This window comes from Diabrotica undecimpunctata, chromosome 9, assembly GCF_040954645.1.
Source record: "Diabrotica undecimpunctata isolate CICGRU chromosome 9, icDiaUnde3, whole genome shotgun sequence".
Taxonomy (NCBI): domain Eukaryota; kingdom Metazoa; phylum Arthropoda; class Insecta; order Coleoptera; family Chrysomelidae; genus Diabrotica; species Diabrotica undecimpunctata.
Genome location: NC_092811.1, coordinates 12,960,229 through 12,968,143, shown reverse-complemented (window position 1 = coordinate 12,968,143; position 7,915 = coordinate 12,960,229).

The following is a 7,915-nucleotide window of genomic DNA, read 5'->3' as shown; positions in this document are numbered from 1 at the left end:
AAAGCTTACGATAATTAGCAAGAAAAGGATAACAGAAGGTCAACTCTACGTCAACCAATGTAGGAAGAGTAAGGCACTACAACTACCTCGGTACCATAATAAATGAAGAAAGGACCAACAACCAGGAGATTAGAGCACTCATAGGAAAAGCTAAATCCACCTTTAATCGGATGGGGGCCTTCTTTAAAAGTCACAACCTCTCTATTGATACAAAAGTAAAAATGCTGCTATGCTACGTCTTCTCTGTCCTTTTTTATGGTGTTGAATCGTGGACCTTAAACGAAGATATGTGCAGAAAACTGGAAGCATTTGAAATGTGGCTATATCGGAGAATGCTTAAGATCCCGTAGACTGACCGAGTCACAAATAGGAGGTCTTTAGAAGAATGAATAAGAACCGAGAGGTACTGACCACCATCAAATCTCGAAAGTTACAGTTCTTCGGACAAATTATGCAAAATGAATCCAGATATGCTCTCCTTCAAGCCATCCTGCAAGGAAAATTATTTGGAAAACGAGGTCCAGGAATAAGAAGAACATCTTGTTTAAAGAACCTCAGAATCTGGTTCAATACAACATCTGTGCAGCTTTTCCGTGCTGCTGCAGATAAGATAAATGTTGATCGCCAACATTCGTAACGGATAGGCACATCAAGAAGAAGGACAAGATTACCTTACCAAATAAAAATTGCAGCAGTATACTGCCCTACAAAGTACAACATTAAAAAAATTGATTTTTGATCCTTGGAACAGATTTCCAGCAAGCACACTTGTTGGGAATTAAGGTTAATAACAACAAAGGAGAGAGAACTCTATAGCTTAAAGCAAGAAATAAATATTTATATTTTATCAAAAGGAGCACCAACGTATTGCCAATGGGCCCCAAAAAAAACCAGACTTCGTAAATGAAAACAATAAATTAAACGTAAGACTAAAAAGCTGCAGCATTTGAAGCGCTTGAAGAGAAAGAACAAATAATAAATAAACAGCACTTTTACGAAATAAATGGACCAACAAAAAGAATAATTGAAGAAAAAAAGTAAATATACAGAAAATGGCTGACTAGAAACAACGATGAAGTTTATAAAGAATATAGAGAAAAAGATAAAGAAATGGAAAAAACAAATAACACAACAAAAGAATGAAGAATGGGAAAGAACCTGCTTAAATATTGAAACATACATAGAAGGTACAAGAACTTCGGAGACATGAAAAGTACTGAGAGGATTGAAACAAAACTCAAAAGAAAAAATTAAATTGGGAATTATACAGGACAAAGAATGGAAAGACTATTACAAGGAACTGTTAACAGAACAAAGACCACAATTCATTGCAAAAGAAAACAGACGAAGACTAAGCAGATCCCCACAACAAGAAATGGAAATAGATATGGAAATCAGAACAGTCATAAAAGCAATTAAAAATAAGAAAACACCGGGACCTGGAGGCATCTCCCCTGAGCTTATAAAGTATGGCTCAAAAAATTACACCGGATGATAAAACAGATATTTTAGAAAGCCATAAATGGAGAACAGCTCCCAAAGAAATGGACGGAGGTATATATGACATCTATATTTAAGAAATGAGATAGAAGACGATGCGAAAACTACAGAGGAATAAGCATAATATCATCAATAGAAAGATTAAACGAAGATACTGCGAGAAAAGATAGAGCAAGCGATAAAAGGCAAAATCGGGGAGGATCAGGCAGGCTTCACGGCTGGAAGATCATGCATAGACCACACATACACACTGGAACAACTGTTGGCAAAGAAAAAAGCAAAAAAGAGATATACATTTGGCATTTGTGGACCTGAGAAAGGCGTATGACTCTGTTCCAAAGTCAGAACTATGCAGGGAAAAAGGCGCCTGCAGAGCTGTTCCACAAATCTAACCCTATTCAAAATATACTTAGAGAAAGCCTTGACTACATGAAAAAGAAGATGCGAATGCATGGGAGTACCGTTACGAAACGAATACTTATAAACGTTAAGCTTTGCAGACAATCAAGTAGTGATTGCACGAGACCAAGAAGACCTGAGTTACATTATGAAGAAACTTCAAGAAGAATATACCAAGACTGGCCTAGATATTAACCTCGTGAAAACAGAGTACATATCTACAAGTGAAGAAGACATAGTAGATCTACAGATTGACGACAACGTAACAATCAAAGGAAAGAATAAATTCAAATACTTAGGGTTTATAATCACGAAAAAGGCAACAACGGAGGAAGAAATTAAGCAAAGATTGGGACAAATAAGAACAGCAATCCGACAACTTAGTTCAGTATGGTGGGATAGACACCTAAATATGAAGACAAAAACACAGATTTATTAAACAGTGCGAAGTATTATGACATATGGGGCTAAAAATTGTATTATAGACAAGAAAAACAGCAGCAATGTAGCAAAGAGATGGAATTCTTCCGAATATGCTGCAGAGTAACAAGAATGGATAGGAGAAGTAATGACGAAATAAAGCAAAGAACATCAATAGAAATAGACATACATATATAGAAAAAAAAGCCTAAAGTGGTATAGACATGTAAGAAGAACTAGCAAAAGCATAAAGAGATTAACCTAATGGAGCCCCATAGGAAAGAGGAAAAGAGGACGACCCCGAAGATCCTGGAAGAACGAAGTAAACGACGCCATGAGTAAGAAAGACCTAAACGATGGAGAATTTGACAACAGAAAGAGATAGAAACGGCGAGGAAAGGCAATAAAGAAAAATCAGAATTATTTGCTGAGCAATTAGCAACAGTATTCCACTCACACAACAATGAAGAACATCAAGAAATTCAGAATAATTAAAAACCAATAAGATTGACAACGCCAAAAAAGAACTTAAAGAAGAAATCTTGAGACTAACTATCAAAAAGTTACCAGGAATTGACCCAATCACACCAAAAATGCTAAAAGGATTGCCTAAGAAGAGTATAGTAATCCTTACGTACCTAGTTAACACAATATTAAAGTGTGATTATTGGCCTAACAATCTAAAAATTGCAGAAATATTTTTATTCCCAAAACCATGAAAGGATCCCGTGAAGTCTCATCTTATTGACCTATCAGTATGTTATCAACAATCTCCAAATTACTAGAATAACTTTTAATGAAACCAATAGATCCAGACTTTACAGGCGCAGAATGGATACCAAATTATGAGTTTGGATTTTAACAAGAACACTCAACTATCCAGCAATGCCACCGAATAACCCATAAAATCAACTCTGCATTAGAAGAAAAGAAATATGGATCAATGATACCAATAGATGCAAGTCAAGCTTTTGATAAGGTTTAGCATTAAGTACTTTTTTATATAATTAAAAGAATATTAGTACCATTCTTTTAAATACTTACATCATACTTGGTAAACCGACAGTTCAGAACAAAAGTAAATGCAGAAATACCCAAAACGCATCCCATTAAGCAATTCTGCAAGGCAGCGCCCTGGGACCTTTATTATATTTATTATATGGGTCTCATTTACCAACTTAAAATAACGTAACAATTGGCGCATTGCAGATGACACAACAGAACTCACAAGTCATAAACACATCAACATAGCTACACAGCACTTCCAAGACTATTTGTATAAGCTTAAAAACTGGCTGGAATAATGGAAAATAAAAATACATGAAAGCAAGTCAACCCACTTAACTTTTACTTTACGACGAGAAACACCACCACTCATATATATATAGCAACAATGACTAAATCCCCAGGACTAAAACAACCAAATACCTTGGGCTACACCTGGACCAAACCCTGTGTTGGAAGGAACATATCAGCAAAAAAAGAAAACAATAATACAATTAAGAAAAAAAAATCAATTGGTTAATTGAAAATAACTCTAATCTGTCAATAAATAATAAAATTTTAATTTATAAAACACATTAAATTAATATGAACATAAGATATAAAGCTGTGGGGCTGTAATAGTAAAAAATCCAATATTGCTATAATGAAAAATGATCAATCAAAAATCTTGCGAGCAATTATTGATGCAACCCGGTACATAACCAACCAAAAATCTATGAGGATCTCAACATCTACAGTAAAAGAAGTAACCCAGCAAAAGACATCGCAATACATTTAAAAAATAAACACACTCTCGAATCCATTAATTTCCGCAATACCTCAACATCCAGTTATCAGAAGACCAAAGCGACGTTGGCCAACAAACCGGTAACATAGACACGTTATTCTCTCACGGGAGGGAACCACATCGCGCCAGAATCAAGGGACAGGACCTAAGCTCATCATATTAACTTATAGAATTCATTTTTATTTTGATTGTTAATTTATTATTTATAATAAAAAAATAGTATATTACTTTATGAGACGGAGAAGCATGACTTTTCTTGACGCGCCCGATATTACGCGCCGAACGACGTGAGGCGCGTAATAGAGGGCAAGTCAAGAAAAGTCGCTTCTTTGCCGAATAAAGTATACTATTTTTCTTCAAGCGTAGCAATTTTCAACCATAAATAGTACAATTCATACGCTATTTTTACTCGAAATTAACTGTGACAACTATCAAAGTCGTCTAGATGTTAGAAATTAAAATAATTAAGTCGTCGGTGGGATTTGCGTCTCCCTGGTTACAGTTGTTTGACAGTTGTTTAAAATTATTAAAGACAGCTTATTGTTGTTGCAACCGCAAGCGCAAATTTAGTGCGAAAATGGAAAACCTAAACGAAATTGAGTCTGCGGCTAATGATGCAGTAGCACGTTTGGGGCCCTCCAAGTCCGGAATAAAGTATCGGTTAGCGTACAAGCACTTCCAAGAGTGGTGCGATACAAGAGGAGTACGGCAAGTTACCGAAGACGTTTTACTGGCATATTTTAATATAATGGAAAATGAAAATAAATGGAAATCTTCTACAATGTGGTCACGATACTCTATGATAAAATCCGAGTTAGTTATTAGAAAAAATGTGGATATAAGCAAATTTATAAAGTTACGTGCCTTTCTGAAAAAAACAAGCGAAGGATATACTGCAAAGAAGTCTAAAGTTTTCACTAAAGACGAGTTGGATAAATTTTTGTTTGTAGCGCCAGATAAGTTGTATTTAGGATTAAAGGTAAAAAAAATTATATTGCAAAGCATGTAGTATACTCTACTAAATTATAAAAATATTTCAGATTGTTTTGTTAATTGGGGTTACCGTCGCCTGTCGATGCGACGAAATGGTAAAAATGAAGACTGTGGACATTAAGAATAAAGAAAATATAATAATTATCAAAATCCCAGACAGTAAACACGACAAATTAGATCTTTTACGATAATTGGTCAAAACTACATTAAACTGTATAAAAAGTATGCATCACTGCGGCCTGAAAATTTCACAGAAAACAGATTTTCTATCAAGTACCAAAATGGAAAGTGTTACCGAAGGGTCATGGGAATATATTCGATTAGCGCAGTAGCCCAAAAAGTAGCTAGTTATTTAAATTTAAACGATGCAAGCGCATACACGGGTCACTCTTTACGACGAACTTCAGCAACACTTTTAATTGATGGAGGCGGAAATCTAGAATGCCTCAAACGACATGGGGGCTGGAAATCAAGCACGGTTGCCGAAGGATATATAGAGGATTCAATAAGAAATAAGAACGATAATGCTCAAAAAAATTTAAACCCTCATGATTCGCCAACATCGGGAATGATTGCTGAAAGTTGTTCTCTACCATCTGTATCATCAACAATTACCAATGCGTATCAAGAGTCGGGAACATTTTTGCACGGTTTCAATTTTGAAAATGCCTCATTAACTAATTGTACTTTTAATATTACTATAAATAAAAATGATGTTTAATTGTTGTTAATGACATTTGTATTGTTGCTTTGTGACATGTTTCATATTGTTGCCATGACAACATTTTTCTCTCCGCCGTAAAGAAATGGGAAAAAAACTGCTGCCGTCGGAGACATCAAACTTTGACAGGATCAAGTTAGATAAGTAATGTCATCATTATTTGACGTTTGAAGAAAAAAACTTTTTTCTACTTAAGCTTACTGTCAAACAACTGTAACCAGGGAGACGCAAATCCCACCGACGACTTAATTATTTTAATTTCTAACATCTAGACGACTTTGATAGTTGTCACAGTTAATTTCGAGTAAAAATAGCGTATGAACTGTACTATTTATGGTTGAAAATTGCTACGTTTGAAGAAAAAATAGTATACTTTATTCGGCAAAGAAGCGACTTTTCTTGACTTGCCCTCTATTACGCGCCTCACTTCGGATGTCATGCTTCTCCGTCTCATAAAGTAATATACTATTACTTCTCACTTATTTAAAATTTTTAATTATAATTAACGTTAAAAATTTATTAAATCACCTAAGAACTTGCGAAAATACTATGATTCCAACTTAATACAAAATAAAACATTCTGAATAATTGGTACCAATGGGAAGCCAACCAATGTAATAAAAAATGTACTAATAACGTTGTTTACTGAGTTAACAAGCAAACTGACCATTGCCCTTATAACACCGATGCAAATTTAGCAAGACAACACAATAACCCAACTGAATTAAATTCCCATTAAAAAAAAAACAATCATACTTTTACCCTTCAGAAAAGTATATCCGCCTCTGGCAGGACGAACTCGCTATTCCTTCAAGAAGCATTGTCTTCATTAATTAGCTACGCAGAATTTTGTTATAAATTAAAAAAGTGTACATGTGTCCCGCAGTCTCGTAGCTAGTAACGTGAACAAATGGAATCAGCAGGTGTTCGCGAAATGGCGGTATATTGCCTCTAGGTCTGGGCAACGCACTTATTTAGACGTACCAAATAAAAGTTATGTGCGGCAACTTACTTTTAAATACAATAAGGCCAAGTCATATTAAACATACATAACAGATTGAAAAATGAATTTAAAAAAATAGAGTAAAAATTTAACTCGTTTAAAGAAAGGAAAACAAAAAGCAAAAATTGCAAATTTAAATCAATTAAGCAATCAGCTTTTAATGTTTTACACCATCTTCTGATTTCCAGTCTCCATTTATCTCGGTGGTTACAAAGGTTTTCTTCAGCTCCCCTCTCCCTTAAGTCTTTATCGATTCCTTCTCTCCAACTTAATCTCGGTCTACCTTGCTTTCTTTTTCCATGCGGTGTCCAGTTTAATACTTTCTTTGGTATTCTGTGTTCGTCCATTCTTTGGACGTGTCCATACCATCTTAGTTGATTTATTCTGATGTCCTCTGTTATATTGTGCTTAATACCCATTATTTCTCGTATTATTTCGTTTCTAACTCTGTCTAATCTTGATTTTCCAGTAGTTTTTTTCCAAAAGTCCATTTCTGTTGCTTTTAATGCTTTTAAGTTTTTTCCTTTTAGTGACCATACCTTACTTCGATATGTAACAATGCTTTTTATAATGCTGTTATTGATTTTGTGTTTGTTTTCTTTGGAGATTGTTTTGTCCCCCAGTACACTGTTTAATTGCCTAATATCTTGTCATCGTTGGTTATTTGCATGCCTAAATATTTGTATTTTTGACAGTGATCTATTTCCCGCTGTATTTCTTCTAAATTTGATTTTGTTGAATTCATCCAATACACATGTATTCAGTTTGCTTAATATTCACTTCTAGCCCCCATAGTTCGTATGCTTCGATAAGTATACGGGTCATATATTCGAGGTCTTAATAGCCTTGGGCCATCACTATCTGGTCGGTTGCAAAACTCAATGTGTACAATATTGCGTCGTTTAGAGGAATTCTCATGTTTCTGCATTTTCTTTTCCACGTCTTCATCGCTTGCTCCGAGTAGATCTTACACAAAGTAGGAGACCCGCAGCATCCTTGTTTGAGTGCTTTGCTAATACATTTACTAACATTTGGATACCTCCTGACCTTTCTTCTTTATTTTACTTGTATTTTACTTGCAAATATA